General features: G+C 42.4%; 1 protein-coding gene across 2 annotated transcripts in view; it reads right to left on the reverse strand.

Moving 5' to 3' along the window:
* Window positions 1-10,129, reverse strand: part of TAFA4 (TAFA chemokine like family member 4) — a 179,521-nt gene extending 169,392 nt beyond the window's left edge. The window contains exon 1 of one of the 2 annotated variants that reach the window (XM_040247221.1): window positions 9,874-10,129. The gene's annotated coding sequence lies outside the window, so the exon portion shown is untranslated. The remainder of the gene's footprint in view (window positions 1-9,873) is intronic. The other variant, XM_040247220.1, reaches the window with a different exon arrangement.
* Window positions 10,130-17,862: the final 7,733 nt, after the last annotated feature.

Genomic DNA, 17,862 nt, shown 5'->3' on the forward strand with positions numbered 1-17,862 from the left:
CTCTGGAGACAAAGGAGATTAAATGCCCTGATCCAGCCCATCCCCTCTTCTTGGTGGTTGCCAGTTCTTCCCTTCCTGCCAAAAGCGACATGTTTCTATAAGTTGAGCTAGCTCTGAAAAAAACTCATAAAACCCCAATTAAAAAAAAACATTTATTAAAAATCAACCTCCTCTCATTTGCCTTTTATTCAGAAGAGACTTCAGGTTGCAAACTTCACATTTTTTTTTTAACAGTGCAAGACAAAAGTCAAATCCACCAAAAGCTTTTCACTTCAGCAAACACAGGAGATAATTTATTCCTCCAAGTGGTAGGAGAACACAAGAAGCCAGGCATCTGTGCAAAAACTTTCCATATCCCCTCAAGTACCATAACTCCATCTACATCTCTGTCTTCTGGTCCTGACTGAACCTTCAGTTATCCCCAGAATGGATGAAATCTTAAATCCACATCAGCTTTTAACATCTGCTGAGTCTTAACTATACAGAGACGAGATTCATGTATGTCGCCTGCCGACAGGATTACAATTTAAATCAGACTCAAAAGTATATGGACTTAGAAGCCACATTTTCCCTAGTCAATACAGACACCAGTCCAATGACAGAAAGAGGCAATATGCATGATACGTGCTCCACACAAAATTTCCTCAACATCCATTTAAACAATGGATTCTTGTGGGAGGGTGGTTTAGGGGTTTAGGATGGGGGTACACTTGCACTCGTGGCTGATTCATGTCGATGCATGGCAAAAACCACCACAATATTGTAAAGTAACTATCCTTCAATTAAAATAAATTAATTTTAAGAAAAGTTCTCAGCCACAGAAAATGCATCTTATGCTCTAAAGGAAACTTACGGACATAATCAACATCAGTTTTTCACCCATAACACCTATCTAACCAACATTTAATTTGTATTTTGGGCCCAGGAATTTAAATTCATCTCCAGAATCATTCTATTTAGATGAATATCAGTGTATTACAAAACTTAAAACCTACCACCTAATAACATAGTCCTTCTTCTAAAAATTTTCATTTTAAAAAGTTTAAATCAAAAGATGAGCTGTAAAAAGAAGTATTAAGTCAAGTATGGTCTGAGGGGCTCTATGGGGACTTGTCAGAAGTGAACATTCTCAGGCTCCAGCCCAGACTCCCTGAACCAGCAACCCTGGAGGTGAGACATGGGAATCTGTATTTTAACAAAATCCTCCAGGTGATTCTTTGGCCACCTGATGCAAAGAGCTGACTCACTGGAAAAGGCCCTAATGCTGGGAAGGATTGAGGGCAGGAGGAGAAGGGGATGACAGAGGATGAGATGGCTGGATGGCATCACCCACACAATGAACATGAGTTTGGGTGAACTCTGGGAGTTGGTGATGGACAGGGAGGCCTGGCGTGCTGCGGTTCATGAGGTCACAGAGTCAGACCCGACTGAGTGACTGAACTGAACTGAACTGTACCAGGTGATTCTTATGCACTGGTCCAAGTAACAATATTAAGAACTGCAATCATACCAGAATGGGGGGATATCACCAAGCAACAGTGATAATATGAAACAGACTTTTTAAAAATCTAAGATTTGCAGAGGACAAAAAATTTAAAAACTATAATCAGCAAGAACTCAATATTCATATTCCCTTGTCACTTCCTTCTCAGTAAATGAAAGCAGTGCAATTCATATATGGATGTAGTCAACCGCTTGTAAGTTCATGTCTATTTATGCTATGGTTCAGAAATATTTGAACTACACACATCTGATTTAGGATTCCAGAAGGATCCGCCGCCACCCCCACCCCCAGATGGAGGCTTATTTCTAGGTCTTTAGAATCAAATTAGAATATCCCTTCAGATACCTATTTGTGCAGACTTTAATTTCAAGTATATTTAAATGTCTTCACATCTTGCTTTGGCTCATCACATCAAGCCAGGCCGCTTACACTGTGTGATCACAATAATGAATAAACATGGGGTGCTTATAAAGGATGCGGGCACCACAAACCTGATCAATTGTTAATTCTCTAAAGTGACTATACGTGCTTTCTGTTGCAGTCACTTCATTAAGCTGTGTTTTTGGTGTGGGGGGGAAATGCCCAAGTCCTCTGCCCACTGTCTCTGTAAAGTAAAAATATGGTAATCACTCAGAGCCAGCTTAAGGCTTACCTTGCTCTTGATCATTTCCTTGTACTGTCTCAACCCACTACCACCCTCCGCCTCCAGCAAGGAATGAAACTGGCATGGCATTTTAAAAAACATGGGCTGCATGGTTACTAACTGCCAGAGGACTGGAGGCAGCACCACTATTCGCAGCCAAAATAACCACAGTGTGTATTTACTGCCCTCTGGTTATTCTGATCATAGATCAATTTCTCAATGAGCTTCTGACCCACATCTCAATCAAACTCCTCCACGTGGCAGGGTGAGGACTTTCACAGCTTCTCTCTGGAATCAGCGTGTTTGTGACTCAACCCCCATCCCTGGGCCCTACGCAGGCGCAGTCCAGTCAATCTTTCCTCAATTAGAAGAATGGATACTCTAGTGAGAGCACTGGCTCTACTGTCCTGCCTGGGTTCAAATCATGGCTCTTTCACAAGCTACCTGTGTGGCTTCCTGCCAACATGCCTTACTTTTTTCATGCACAGGATGGGGATGATGACTATGGCTACCTTGGAGGGCTTGGTGTGTGTGTGGTGGGAGGTGGGGTATGGGAATTGAATGAGACAGTGCATCAAAATTCTCAGTGCAGTAAAAGGATACATTCTCCATGGAAAATAGGATGGCAGGTCTTCAAAAAATTTAAAACAGAATTACTATATGACCTAGGCATTCCACTTTTGAGTATTTACCCGAAAGAAATGAAAGCAATGATTCCAACAGATATGTGTACACCCAAGTGCGTAACACCTTTATTCGCAATAACCAAAAGGTGGACACTACCCAAGCATCCATGGATGGATGAATGGGTAAACAAAACATGGTGTATACACATAGGAGAATAGTATCCAAACTTAAAAAGTCAGGAATTCTGACACACACTGCAACACAGATGAACCTTGAAGACATCATGCTAAGTGAACTGAGCCAGTCGCAAAAAGATAAATACTGTAGGATTCTAGAGCAGCTCTATTTGTAAAGATACAAAACAGAATGGTAACTGCCAGGGGCTGGAGGGAGGGGAAATGCAGAGATGCTGTTTACTGAGTACAGAGTTGCCATTTTCCAAGACGAACAGAGTTCTGAGGATGGATGGTGGTGATGGCCGCTCAACAATGTGAATGGACTTACACATTTTAAAGCATACAGTTCAATGGTATTAAATAGGTAAACTTCTATTATTTGTATTTTAACACAATTTTTGTAAATGTTTGGTGCAGTAGCCAGCAATATCTTTATTCAACAAATGATAGTCATTGTTGCTACTACCATTTTTTAAAAGGTCAACAAAGAAAATATTTCAAACATCCCTTAATGTAAATACGGCAAATACCAGCAGAAACTAGTGAAAGAGACATTTACTATCAAATGTTCAACTTCATGTAAATGTCTCCTTATGCACCCCCTGCACATCACTCTTATCCCTATGTGCCCTTACTGGGGATGTTTAAATATTAACCTGTCAGTTTCCCAAATTTCCTTAGCTGAGCATCAGCCCCTAGGGCTTGAGGTGGCGGGAATTCAGCACACGTGGAGAATGAGAGGTACCAGGGGACAGACTCACAGTCATACTGCAACTTGGTTAATGGAGCTCTACACTCCTGAGCTGACCCGACAGTCTGCAAAGAGCAGGACAGAACACAAAGAAGATAGGAGTTTTATCCTGGGAGGACTGAGCTCATGGTAACCAATTTTATGGCTCTTTTGATTTGAGTCTGTGGATGTGTCCGTGTGAGAGAGAGAGAGAAGGAATTAATCCAGGAATACAGATGAAGAAAGCTGTGGGTCTCTGATGTGAAGCCCGGTTGCATAATCAGTTCTGAAAGCAGAGAAAAGGTAACAGATGTTTACATTACAATCTGGCTGCTTCTGGAAGAGCTGCCAAATGATTTAAATAGTAACGAAGACGGCAAGATCACTGGGCCCCAGTGACTTGTTGCCCCCACTGATACATTCAGAGAATTCACCCCAATAATATTTTCTTCAGATGGCCTCAATTAAACACCTCTTTGGATACATATTTTTTGGCTTTCAAGGTACTTTAAATCTCAAACTAGACATCAGAAAAAAAAAAAAAAAGGTAGAACTCAAGGACTTATTCTAAGATTAATATCATGAAACTTGCTGCCTTTGGCAAAGAGGAAAGCATTTTAAAATGAATTTTTAAATAGAATAAGATACAGCCGTGAAAAAGAATGGCATACATACAGAATCAGCTCTTTTCACTGATTCATCATCCTTCCAAGACTGGCTGCAAAGCACAGATGGGTTCCACACGACTGTGTATAAAATGGTCACAGTGCGCAGGAGGTCTCCACTGTTGGGGAAATTTCGCCCGACCACATGGCTGTCAGCCTCCTTCCCCAACAGTGGATTCACCAAGGGCCCTCCAGGAGACCTTTGCCAAGTAAACAAACCAGCACACACTTTATATGAGGGATGACCCCATTTATCTAAAGTGATTTGGTCTAAATGTCTGTATGTGGAGGAAAGCAGGAGGGAATTGGAAATACATTTACTGCAATATGAAAAGGAACTATTTCAATGGCAAAATTGGGTTGCTTTCTCTTTCCATTTTATACCCTTCTACAGTATGTAAATTTTCTACCCCAAACATGTATTATCTTTATAAATGTATTAAAGAGAAACAGAGAGAGAACTGTACAAAACAGAAGCCTAGCGTGATTAAAAGAATCCTGGGTTTGCATTTAGAGATCTAGGTTCCCTGCCAGAAACAGGGAGCTGGGGACACTGGATAAGCCATTTCAAAACACTGGGCCCAGAAAATTGTACTTCAGCAGGGTTTCTCAACCTCAGCACTCTTGACATTTCGGGCTAGAGTGTTCTCTGCTGTAGAGGCCATGTTGTGCATTATAGGATGTTGAGCAGTACCTGTGGCCTCTACTTACTAGAGACCCACATAACCCCACCCCAATGTGGAACACCAAAGGTGACTCCAGACATAGCCAAATGGCCCTGAGGGGGCAAAACTGCCCCCCAGTTGAGAACCACTGCCCTGGATGATTTCAGTTTCTTCCTTGCTGGAAACCTTCCTTGATTATCTCAGGAGCTATGTCTACAGTCTGACATAGGTGATGGAGAAGGAAGTGCCTTTGTTATAACAAGGACATGCCAATATTTTAATGATTCATTAAAGCACAGCATAATATTAAATTGAATAAAGGAATAAAACCATAAATTTTCAGAGAAAACTTAAGGATACACAACACAGATGTAAACCTAAGAGAACTCAAGCAGACATAATTAATGGTCATCAAAAAACTAATAATAAAAGCAATGCTAGATTTTGACAGTTCCACTTTTAGTTAAGACAACTGAAATCCCACAGAAATGTTTGACTGGTATCTAGCTTGGAATGAACTTACAGTACTAACAAAGGCAACAGATTTTTTCTGCAATGCGTACTTTTATTTTAAAAGAATCCCATTGTTCTCTCTTTATAAGAAATATAAACATATCTTCCTCTCTTTCTAAAAGGGATTATGCTACTCTTCTGTACTAACAATAATACGAATAATCTCTTAAAACAAATGAGCCACATCTTTAGTCTCTTTCTAAATACACCATATTCCTTTTATTTGGCATTGTATTAACAAGAATTCCCTAATATCTGACGCTACTGTATTTCTGAATGAAAATTATTTATGCTCATGCTAATAACTTGCTACTGTATGATCCTGACATCTTTTGAATTAAAAGGAATGCCAAAGAAAGAGTCAATGTGGTTTTACATGAATGACCTTTGAAAATCAGTAGTTCAATCCATACAGAGAAAGGCATTTATTAACCCTATACCTGGTACACACTAAGTGTTCAACAAAGGTAAGATGCCATTATCAATATTCATGATCATACTTAAAAAAGAGTATTATTCCAAATTATTGGTTTGGCTGCACAGCAACTAGAAAGCACAAAGTATAAAGGAAGAGATTATCACACAATAAATAAATGTCCTGAGTTCTTAGACCTGAAGTGATGCCTCAGCATCGTTTTATCATCCTTGTCTTTCCCTGTGCTCAGGTCCAAATTGAGTCACCTTACCCACTCCTCCTCCACCATCACCTCTCAGTTAAATGTCTCTTTTTTAATTACAATACTAAGCTACCAGGAAGTGACCCAAGCTAACTTCTGCATATAGTTATCAAATCTCTGAGTCGGGTTCAACGAACATAATGTTCTAACTAAGACTCAATAATGGGAGAAGTGGATGTGGTCCTCCTTCCACAGAGAGCTGAAATGTGGGTCCTAGCACATTACTAATGCCGTTCCCTGCAGATTTTCACAGTGGGCTGGGAGTAAGGATTCGGGGGTCTAAGCCCACAGTGGATCGAAGTCACAACATCTCCTACTTTTGATCTTCTGGAAAAAGGAACTCTGAGACACTTTTCAGATTCAAACTTCTGCTTGCCTTTGACTCTCCCCTTAAACCACACTGCACAGTTAAATTTATGTTAAAAACAAAACCCAAGAACCCTCTTAACTGACTTTATGGAGGAAAGCAGATTTAACTTAAATGGCTACTGCAAAACAGAAGAGTTACTTTTATTTTTTTCAATAGATATTAAAAACATGGGAAGCCAAAGTTAATTTTACGCTGTGAGCAGCGGGTTGCCAGAGTTCACAAAATGAGTTGGCTATTATTGTAAAACCAAATTCCTCACACCCATTCAAGCCTATATAAGTAAGGGCTGCCTAGGAAGGATCTGAGCTTTTTCTAATAGTGTTTTCAAAACAAATAATTATGAAGTTATTAAGGTAGACAAAATTGTTTCACCAACCCCTTCACCCCTTCGTAGACATCTTTTTCTATTGCCTGTCCCCCTACCCTCAATCCTGAATCTGTTTGACAGAATGAAGAACACTATTTGGTCTCCTAGTCATTTATGATTGACTGCGAGATTTGTAGGTACACTGGTAACCCTAGCAGATTCATACCCAACACTTGATGAAAAGTACACATGTACGCAAACAAGTGAGTCCATCACCTAGATGTTCCACCTATTTCAAAGGAAAAAAAAATCAAAAGGTTAGTCCATTTACTATGATGTCTCTCCATCAGTAAAGAAACAGAGCCAAAATGCAGGGTGAAAAATTTCCAAAGAAGAAAGCAAAAGGAGGAAAATGTACTTATGCAAATTCTAAAGAGATCTATAAAACTGCAATCTGAGAATTTTATTATTAAGCTAAGCTTCTTAGTGTAGAAATCCCCAAAACTCTCCAACTGGGCAGCTAATTGAGAGTTAGGAAGAACCAAAGGACTTCCCTCTTTCTCTGATTCATCACAGGCAATATAGAAACCCTTGCTGAATATGATAATGTGACTTTTGTCAATGCATGTTCAAATCAGATAGAGGATTGGCTGGTGATGATGTCATACCCAAGGGTTAATCTCCATTGAATGCAGTTTTAATACCATATACATACCATATACACAAACACATCATTTACATAACAGTATTATATTAAGTGTACCAACAAATGAACTGTGCAGATAATAATAGCAGCTATTAGAGAAAGGCTATGTGCCACTGAAAAGTAGGTAAGGGGACAAAGAATCTCTGTGTCTGTGTGTGACTAAATGGAACTAGGTCATCAAACAAAACACATCTCTAAAAGGAGTCAAAAATGAATATTGAAATTTAAGTGACTCAGAAAATTCTAGAACCAGATATATGGAATAGTTCTCTCAAATGAAAAACTATTCAGTAATCAAGTTGAGATATTTGTAGGGTTTTTGGGTGCATGTTTGTGGGAGGAGAAAACACAAATTAGCCATTCAAAAATAAGTGAACTGGCAGCCACTGCTTATCTGGTAAGAACAATTTTCTTATCTTTTAACAGGGAAAACTGGCCACATCAAATCATGACTTACAACCTTATAATACATTTCAAAGTGTCAAAGGGGAGTTAAGATGGTACAGAGGGAAGAGAACAAAGTCGTCCAAAGCTGAAAAATGAGACAGAAGAACTGAGGAAGAAAATCTTGAAATCCATTTTTTGGATATGAGAATATTGATCAAGAAATGCCTACACAGATAAAGAAAGCTTTTTGCACAAATGAGCAATGTCCACTCACACAGTCAGTTTGGGAGAACATAAGTCATCATTAGTCCTAATGATTCTGAAAACTGCTCTCACACCGCCTTATTAAGATCTGTGTTTCCAATCCAAAGGCAGTGCTGGGCTTACACACTGATTTACAACCACAAACAGCAGAAATGCTCCTCATTGTAAAACCCACAGTGAGCTGTTGAATTCTGCAAGTCACACATCTGTCCTTAAATGACTGAGTGCAAAACACAGGAACATCCATATCAGGAAATGGATGTTCTTAAATTATTTTAGCCTTTTTCTGTTTGCTTTGAAACCTGGGTCCTGCCTGAACAAGACTCAGACACACAAACTCATTGTCCCTCAGCAAGTGGCCTGGAAGGAGGGCAAGTCTGACCAGGAAACTGAACCATCATCATAGACCAGTTTGGGCAAATGGGTCTGCAGGTATGGGCTTCAGGTTGTTGAATCCCCAGACCACGGATATTACAGAAAGAATCAGACCACGGCTTTGAACGTCTCTGTTCCCACGCTCCAGGGTCACTTGTCACATCACATCAACCTTGCCCGTCTCGGAGGGACAGCGGTTGAAAAGTTAAAGAGGAACCGAGTACACGGATACAGACACTTCCTCAAGGAGGTCCTAAAATCCTATGTGGGGGATGGGCACAGGGGTAGGTTTCAGCGAGTAACCATGAACTCGTGTACGCACATCTGGCTGAGGAGTTGCTTCATAGCTTAGCTAAGGTTCTCACGGGGGTCTGTGGAGCTCCCAAACGTTAAGTGACGCTGATTCAGCAGAAAAACGCACCAGTAGCACCGTGTCTGGCGTGGGCTGTCTCCCTAGGTGCAGATTATCAGGCTTTCCACTTCATCGTCCCCGAGGAAAGAGAACACGGCTTAAGGTTAAGGATGCCCTCCCTTCCAGGGGCTAACTGACAGAGCAAAGGAAGCAACAGCGGACGAAACCGAAAAAGACAGGAAGAAATCTAAGCACGCCGGCTTGGTGGACAAATGCTAGATACCTAAGGTGGGAAGGGACGGTACTTCTAGACCCGCTGCAGTTCTCCCCTTGCGTGGGAAGCTTCGCGCTCACAGCTGCAAGTTGCGCCCAGGATCACACAGCGTCCTCCCAGCAAGAGCCGGGCAAGCAGGAAATCAGCTGTAGGCTAACCCGCTCTCTCCTTCAGGCTCCTATAAAGATACCGGCTCAGACTTTTTCAAAACAAGGACTCGCGGTCAGTTCGCTCTCTGCCTCTACATACCAATCCATCAAGTGACCTCTCAGCCATTCAAGGAGCACCCTCGGGATCTCTGAGTGACAGACACAAACCCTGAAGTTGGAAGCGTGCCACACACACCCCGCCTCTTAGCGCGGTTTCCAACTTCGGGGTGCACGGCAGCCTCCGCACAGGAGGTCATTCCCGCAGTCCAGAGCGCCAGGATGAGCGGGAGGAGGCAAGTCGGTATCGGCCCGAGAGGCAGCTGCTGCCCAGGAGACAGACCGTGAGCAAAGGGTCCCAAGTCACCCCAACCCCATCTTCCCGCCTCCTCCTTGCCCTTTCAACCTTCCTCACTCAGCTAAAGCTGGCAGCCAAGTCTGAAACTGCGCGTGCAAAGCGACACACCGATTTCCCTCCGCACCCGAGCTCACCGTGCCGCCTCCCCGCAGACATCCCCACAGAGGCCCATCACCTCCGCAGGCTCGCTCTGAAAGGAAACTCCCAAGTTTCTCCGAAGACAAGTCCGAAACTGCATCTGGAGAACAAACGTCTGCGAAGCAGCAGCCGCGACTCCACTCCTGCGGTCTGGCAACAGCCTCGGTGCGCCCCGTCCAGGGCGGCGCGCAGCCAGCAGTGCAGCAGAGCCAGGCTAGCAAGCCCACGGGGAGGGCAGGGCCACCGCGGGTCACGGTGATTGGCCAGGCTGGTTGGCTGCCCCCGCCCCCGCCCCGCCTGGTGGTCCACGTGGGTCGGCCCTCTACCCGGCCTGCACTCCCGCTCCGTCCGGGTGCTCCCAGCATCGGACTCCGCGCGCCTCTCCCTAGCGCCTCGCTGTGGTCATCACTCAGCAGGTATTAGGGAAAGCTCTTCCTTCTGAAGAGCTGAGCGCCTCGTGGAGCCCTGCATCAGAGAGGAATTTAGGGATCAGCTACCAGCTGAAACAACCCCCTTACATGGTTTCTCCATCGGAGGACCCAAGGCAGCTTGCAGTTTTCCTTAATAGCCCTGATCATAGCACATGCATAATTAATCCACCTTCTTTTGTAACTTGCTTGCAAGGAAAAGGAGGGAAATCTGCACAGCGATCACCTGAACACTGTATTTTAAAAAATCATGAAAGTACCGCTAAGGCTTCTTTGCCTGGAATCCCACACCAAATCCTCTTCCTTCTCCCGTCCCCAAGTAACAGTCATAATCCGTGACTTAATACTTACATAGTATTCATTTTACAGAAAATACCTCATCTGATCTTCATTTTATACATCAGAAAACAGAGACATTACATAATTTACTGAAGATCACACAGTTAATCAGTGGTCCCTGTGTAACTTGAACCTTGGAAGTCTGGTTGCAGAATCCATGTTCTTTGATATTCAAAGTGCAATCCCGGAGATGCATCCCCTGAGAACTTGTTAAGAATGAAGACTTTCAGACCCCACCCTGAAACAGCATCTTCATTTTAACAAGATCCCCAGGTGACTGGTATCTGCATAAAGTTTGAGGAACACTGTTCTATATCACTGTGCTGTTCACTGTCATTGGTTTGCCTTATCATCCTCTGGTCCTTTCACCCTGCAGTGATCATTATTCATCATTTTGCCCCAGATGTACATCAGATTATATTTGCCCTCCTCTGAGCCTACTGCTTGTGCCACTACAAGCCTCCTGCCTCTGCTCCCTATCCCTTTGTTCTACGAGACACCCATCATGCCATATTACTTTATGTATCATTTAACCTTTTCAATCCTTTGTCCTTTTACTCTCAGAGTTGGGGGCTCTGTAAGCCAAGATTATTACCAACTTGTCACCAGTCTAAAAGGGAATTCAAGTATCAGAGACAGAAACTTATCTCTGAGGAGTTGCTCAGTGCTGAGATTCTATGAAGGTCAAGGGCAGATCCAAGGAAAACCTGAAACTATATGCCAAGAGATGCCAGAGTGCCCCTGATGGCATTCATTCAGTCAGTCAGTCAGTGAAGCTGATGGCATACTCTGGGTCTGGTGCTGGTGTATACAGACATAACAGAAGTAAATGCAACGGTAAAAATTTCTGCCCTTACCTTCCAGGGAGGGGAGACAGCAATAAACACCATACATACGTGAAGTACAGAGTATGGTAGGAGGTGTGCAACAGAGAGAAATGAAGTGCAGAAAGGGAAGTGAGCACCGAGAGGTCATGATTTAAAATGTAGGAATCAGGCTAGTTTTCACTGAGACGGTAATATAGGGACAAAGACTTAGAGGAGCTGAGGGTGGGAGTCATTTTGAAGAACTCTACAGCCATTCAATCACCAAATACTGATCGATTGAGCACTAAGCTAACCAGGTGTGCTAAGCACGGTTCTGGTATGGGTCTGTGTGTTTATTTAAGCCCTCCTTTATTTCATATGTCCAAGTTTCCCTGAACTGAAATTTTCTCATCCTGGTAGAGAAAAACACAAAAGCAATTTTATGTGGCTCAACCCACTATCATATTTTTCCATCTGGGTGCTCAGGACTGTTAGGGGTTTCATACACTAATGTCCTAACCCCCAGTACCTTGGAATGTGACCTTACTTGGAGAAAGTTCTTTACAAAAGTAATCAAATTAAAATGAAGAGATTAGGTAATACAATGCCTGGTGGGCTGCAGTCCATGAGGTCGCTAAGAGTTGGACACGACTGAGTGACTTCACTTTGACTTTTCACTTTCATGCATTGGAGAAGGAAATGGCAACCCACTCCAGTGTTCTTGCCTGGAGAATCCCAGGGACGGGGGAGCCTGGTGGGCTGCTGTCTCTGGGGTCGCACAGAGTCAGACACGACTGAAGCGACTCAGCAGCAGCAGCAGCAGCGTCCTTATAAAATGGGGAAATTTGGAGACAGACACAAAGAGAAAGCATCAGGTGAAGGTGAACACAGAGACGGGATGATGATTTTATAAGGCAAGCAATGCCAAAGATTGCGGACAAACCTCCAGCAGAAGAGAGAAGCGTGGAACAGGCTATTTTGCTTTGAGCCCTCAGAGGGAACCAACTTGACCAACTTCTTGATCTCAAATGACTACCTTCAGAACTGTGAGATAATAAATTTGGCTACCCAATGTAGCACTTTGTTACAGCAGGACTAAAAAACTAACAAAAGGAAATTTCTAAGGTATGATGCTAAAGTTTAAGTGACTCATGATAAATTTCTAATGACCGATGATGCCTTTTGTGTAATATAGCAAGAAGGCAAAATGATCTGAGGTGAGATTTACCAACCAAATCACCACAAGAAAAGACAAATCATGTTTTAAAAAAAGCCAAAGGTGTCCCAATTATTCAATCATTTCTCATCTATTTGTCAAATGCCTAGTATATGTCAGGCTGTGAGATACAGTAACAATAAGACAGATGTGGTCCCTGCTCTCAGGTGACATCATTATGGAGAGAGTTAAATGGTAAACAAATCAACAAACATATAAACAAGCTAATTTCAGGCCAGAATAAATGCTTCAAAGAAAATACAGTAAGGCTAGAGGAATAAAGGGATGGGGGGGATGGGTTTAATTTCCAATGGCTGCCCAGGGAAGGGTCCTATGAGGGGTTGACACTTGCGACAAAGACTTCCATAACAGAAGACCATCCAAGCAAAGATCTGGCAAAAACAGTTCCAGGCGGAGATAACAATTGCTCATCTCTTTTTGAATTTTATTTATTTTTATTTTTGGCTGCATTGGCTCTTCATTACTGGGCTTGGGCTTTCTCTAGGTGCAGCAAGCAGGGACTACTCTCTGGTAGCAGTGCCCGGGCTTCTCATTGCATTCATTTCTCTCGTTGTGGAGCACTGGCTCAGTAGTTGTTACACGGGTTTAGTTGCTCTGGGGCATGTGGGATCTTTCTCGAAAAGAATCAAACCCATGTCCCCTGCATTGGCAGGCAGACTCTTAACCTGTGACCACAAGGGAAGTCCACAACTCCTCTTGTAAGGAAATATCCTTGCCATCCATTTCTTAACACCCTTCCTTTCTCTCTTTGCTACCCATGCTGCACCCTTTGAGGTTGTACAAAATCAATGTCTTTCTCATAAAAATGGGGCCAAGGTGTTTATTTTCTTCTGTAAAAAACCTGGGGAGGTCATGCCAACAGGGTTTTAGATGCTCACACACTCTCACAAAACATCCCAGGATGTGCCTCTGTGTTTGCAGCTAGTGACATCACATGACTAGGATGCTGTGTTTATCTTCCTCATTTGTATAACATCCAGAATACAACTGGGGAATGTCCTAGTGCTTAATCAATACGCTGATGAGTGACTATGCCTTCAAAATAACATTCCGACTCTACAAGGCCTATTTATAAAATCCTCTGATTATCAAGGGAAGCTTCAGTTTTCGGCTTTTGTAATGCTCATGTACTTTGAAGGCAATTTTTACTTAGGAGACTAATAAGAGTAACAGCTAATATTAATCAGAGGCTTGTGTGTGGCTCACTCTGCTAAGCGCATCTCATGGACTATTATCCCCACCACCCTACAAGGGAAAGTCTATGACATCCTCTTCACAAATGAGAAAACTGGGGCTCAAAAAAATGAATAGGCCCAAGGCTGAAACCACTATTAAATGGCAGACTTAGAGTTCAAACTGGTCTCTTTCCCTAGAAGGCTTGCACTAGGGTGGGTGAGCAGAAAGCAAAAGCATATTCTATTCTTTTGCTTTTGTCTTTAAGATTTTCATAGCACTGTTTTCTAACTTTTTTTTTAACATGCCAGCCCTCAAGCTTTCAAGTTCACTTTTCTAACCAGATATTTGTTTTGCTTTCCCTTGCTTCAAACCAGGAACTGTAAGAACTTTGATAAATGAAACGACAGATACACTTTTTGTTTTCAGCCTGTCTGTTTTCCAGCATCCTCTGAGGAAATGGGAGTCAAGCTTCTTAGACATCAGTCTACTTTGACAGACATCCGTATCACACACGCTGACAGATCCCGAGCACAAAGGGAGTCCCTCCCCTCACTCAACTCACAGGGAACATCGTGCCCCCTGCCAGACCCAATGCTGTGTGTGATGCTAGCTCTGAGTCTCTTTGCACAGATACTAACAGATCCTCTTGCCTGAGAGTGAAGACCTAAAAATGGCTTCAGCTGGTCTTTGTGAATCGCCTTCTATTCCCAGTCCTGGTCAGTGAGAAAGCCTGGGGAACTTGCAGAGGTGAAGAGATTAGAGGTACACCTCCTTGGATCCTCGATTCCCCTGCCACACTAAGGAAATGGGTGGCCCTTCTGGCAGTTGCATGACTTCCTGCCTGGGAGGGCGTGGTCAGGCTTGCTCTGAACTGCTGGAACTCAGACAAGGTGTCTGGTCTTCACTTTGGAAGGCTCAGGTGGGTCTCCCTATCTTTCCCTTTGCTGAGCACAATTGCTTCAATAATTTATGCCCTGGAAAAGCACAGCACTTCGGAGCAAATCAGCGTAAGAAGGATTTATAAAACCACAGTGGGAAGGCATTTTCAGAGATCGCACAAGAGCTGGTGCATGGAGCACTATGAGCTTGTTCCAAGTAAGACCAGCCTCAGGGAAAATCACCAGAGAAATAAGGCTCCTTCTGGGACCCTTTCTTCTTGTCCCTTCCACCCAGCATCTCCCAGTAGGGTCATACTCCTCCTTAGCGATGCAGAAGACTGCTGCTGTCATTCCTTAATTCATTTTTTCATTGATTCTTTTATTAATTCATATAAGGCTTTGTTTGTCAAAGATGTATTTGTATCTCCGTGTTCACATCAGCATTACGCACAACAGGGAGAAGCAACCCAAGTAGTGTCCATGAATGGATAAACAAAACGTAGCACAGATATACCATGTAGTGTCACCCAGCCTTTAAAGGGAAGGAAATCACTACACATGCTACAAGGATGAACCTTGAGGACATTATGCTAAGTGACATAAACCACTAACAAAAAGACAAGAGCTGTATGATGTCTTGTATGTGAGTTACCCAGAGCAGCCAAACTTATAGAAACAGAAAGTAGGATGGGGTGGAGAGGTGGTGGGGAGGACAGAGAATTAGTGTTTAATGAGTACAGAGTTTCAGCTCTGCAAGAAGAGAAGTGTGTGGGGACGGATGGAGGAGATGGCTGCGCACCAGTGTGAAGGGAGTTAACGTCACCCAACCATGCCCTTAAAAATGGTGGTGAATAAATTTCACTTTATGTGTATTTAACCACAATTAAAAACATGTTTCAAATCTAATTTGAAAATTTTCCTAAATCAACCAAAAATGGAAAAAATGAAAAGCTTAAAATGTGATATGTGATGCTATTTACGATATGTGATTCTATTTCTGTTGTATCACAACTTAACAGACTTAGACTAAACACATCTTCACATAACAACAACAAAAAATTATTTTCATCTTTGCATGTGTGCTAGACATTGTACCAGACACTCAAGATGCTGTTTAAAAGACACCCATGGGACTTATCTGCTGGTCCCACTGTGAAGACTCCATGCTCCCAACGCAAGGGGCCTGGGACAAATCCCTGGTTAGAGAACTCTATCCCACATGCTGCCAGCTAAGAGTTGCCATGTCACAACTAAAGATTCTGCGTGCCACAACTAAATAATCCCATGCAGCCAAATAAATATATATATATTTTTTAAAAGGTGGTGGCTCAGGGGTAAAGAGTCTGCCTACAAAGCAGGAGACCTGGGTTCAATCCCTGGGTCAGGAAGATCCTCTGGAGAAGGAAATGGCAACCCACGCCAGTATTCTTGCCTGGAAAATCCCATGGACAGAGAAGCGTAGTAGGCTACAGTCCACGGGGGTCCCAAAGAGTTGGACACGACTGAGCGACTTCACTTTCACTTTTCTTAAAAAAAAAATAAAATAAAAGGACATTCATAATCCCTGACCTCAAAAACCTTAACAAATGAACACCACGATGACCTGATGGAGTCTGTTATTCAGTTTATACTTTCTTTCCCCAACAAATATTTACTGAGTTTCTACTACATGATAGGCTCTCTGCTACCTGCTCAGATACATCAGTGAACAAAATAGCCACAGACTCAGTCCTGACAGGGCTGCCAGTCTAGCAGGAGAGAAACATAACAAACAAGAAATTATTGTTTCTCTAACTTCCCTGCTCCATCAGAATTCACTTATCCTCAGCTAGACTCTCTAACAAGTGTCTTTATGAAGTCTACTAGTGATATCGAGGTATAAAGCTTCTGTCATCCCTTCCATATTTGTAACATATACAGGCAATAACATTAGAAACAATACAGTAATCCAGTTTTCTTCTAAAATGTGGCTTCCATTCCAAAGATGGTGTACACAATAATTTTAGCTAAAATATGGAAGGTTTCTTTTAGAATCTGTAACTTTTTTTAATATTTTATATTAATTTTTTTTATATTATGAAAATGGATAAATGATAGTATCAAATCTGTGATTTTCATGAAAATCGTTATTTATAATGAGGTTAAATTAAAAGGTGATTCCAGTTGAAGAAAAGATTATGATAACAGTAATTTAGGCACTTGGTAAAAATCAAGAAGGTGAGACCCAAGAAAACCAGGACGAGAGGTGACATTTGTAGAAATAGGAGTGATTCTATTAGCAGAAATGCTTGATCAATGATAGGCTGATGAGAATGATATTATCAGGAAATACAGGTTTTATAGTCATTGGAAAAGACCCTGATGCTGGGGAAGATTGAAGGCAAGAGGAGAAGGGGACAACAGAGGACAAGATGGTTGGATGACATCATTGACTCAATGCACATGAGTTTGACCAAGCTCCAGGAGATGGTGAAGGGCAGGGAAGCCTGGCGTGCTGCAGTCCATGGTTTTGCAAAGAGCTGGACACAACAGAGAGACAGAGCAACAATAAAGTCACCTTTATGCTCCACCACGAGTTTATGTTCTCCCTTTCTAACTCTGTAACTCTTAGAGGCAGCCATCCCACAAAACACCGAGCAATGACGTGTTCTAAGAATCTCTTCCTTCCCCGTTTACCAACTCAGCTTCTTCTGAAAAGACTAAATCTAGAGGAGGATGGTGGTGAAGAATCAAAGATGGTCAAGTATCTCTGGAATGAAAGACGGTCAAGTATCTCCGGAATGAAAGATGGTCAAGTATCTCAGGTGCTTAGGCTGGAAGCATGCTGAGTTTGTATCATGCACATTGTTACTGTAGCAAACTCATAGTGGAAACAATGATACATTTCCAGTCCCTATCTGTCCTTTTCACTCTCCTTGAGCTCTAGTGCAAAGTCTGGGGCAAGGCAGGAAAGTAAGTATTGGGTTTTATTCCAACTTTCTTTGTATCTGCCCTGTTTTAATACATGCAACAAAAACCATATGCCAGTTGACTTTAATTTTTGGACGAGATTTTACCTCTACCTTAAAAGAAAATTATTTAGTAAAATGTCATGAGTGTTAAAGCAGGATTTAAAGGGCTT

This window comes from Oryx dammah, unplaced genomic scaffold (assembly GCF_014754425.2).
Source record: "Oryx dammah isolate SB20612 unplaced genomic scaffold, SCBI_Odam_1.1 HiC_scaffold_9, whole genome shotgun sequence".
Lineage (NCBI taxonomy): Eukaryota > Metazoa > Chordata > Mammalia > Artiodactyla > Bovidae > Oryx > Oryx dammah.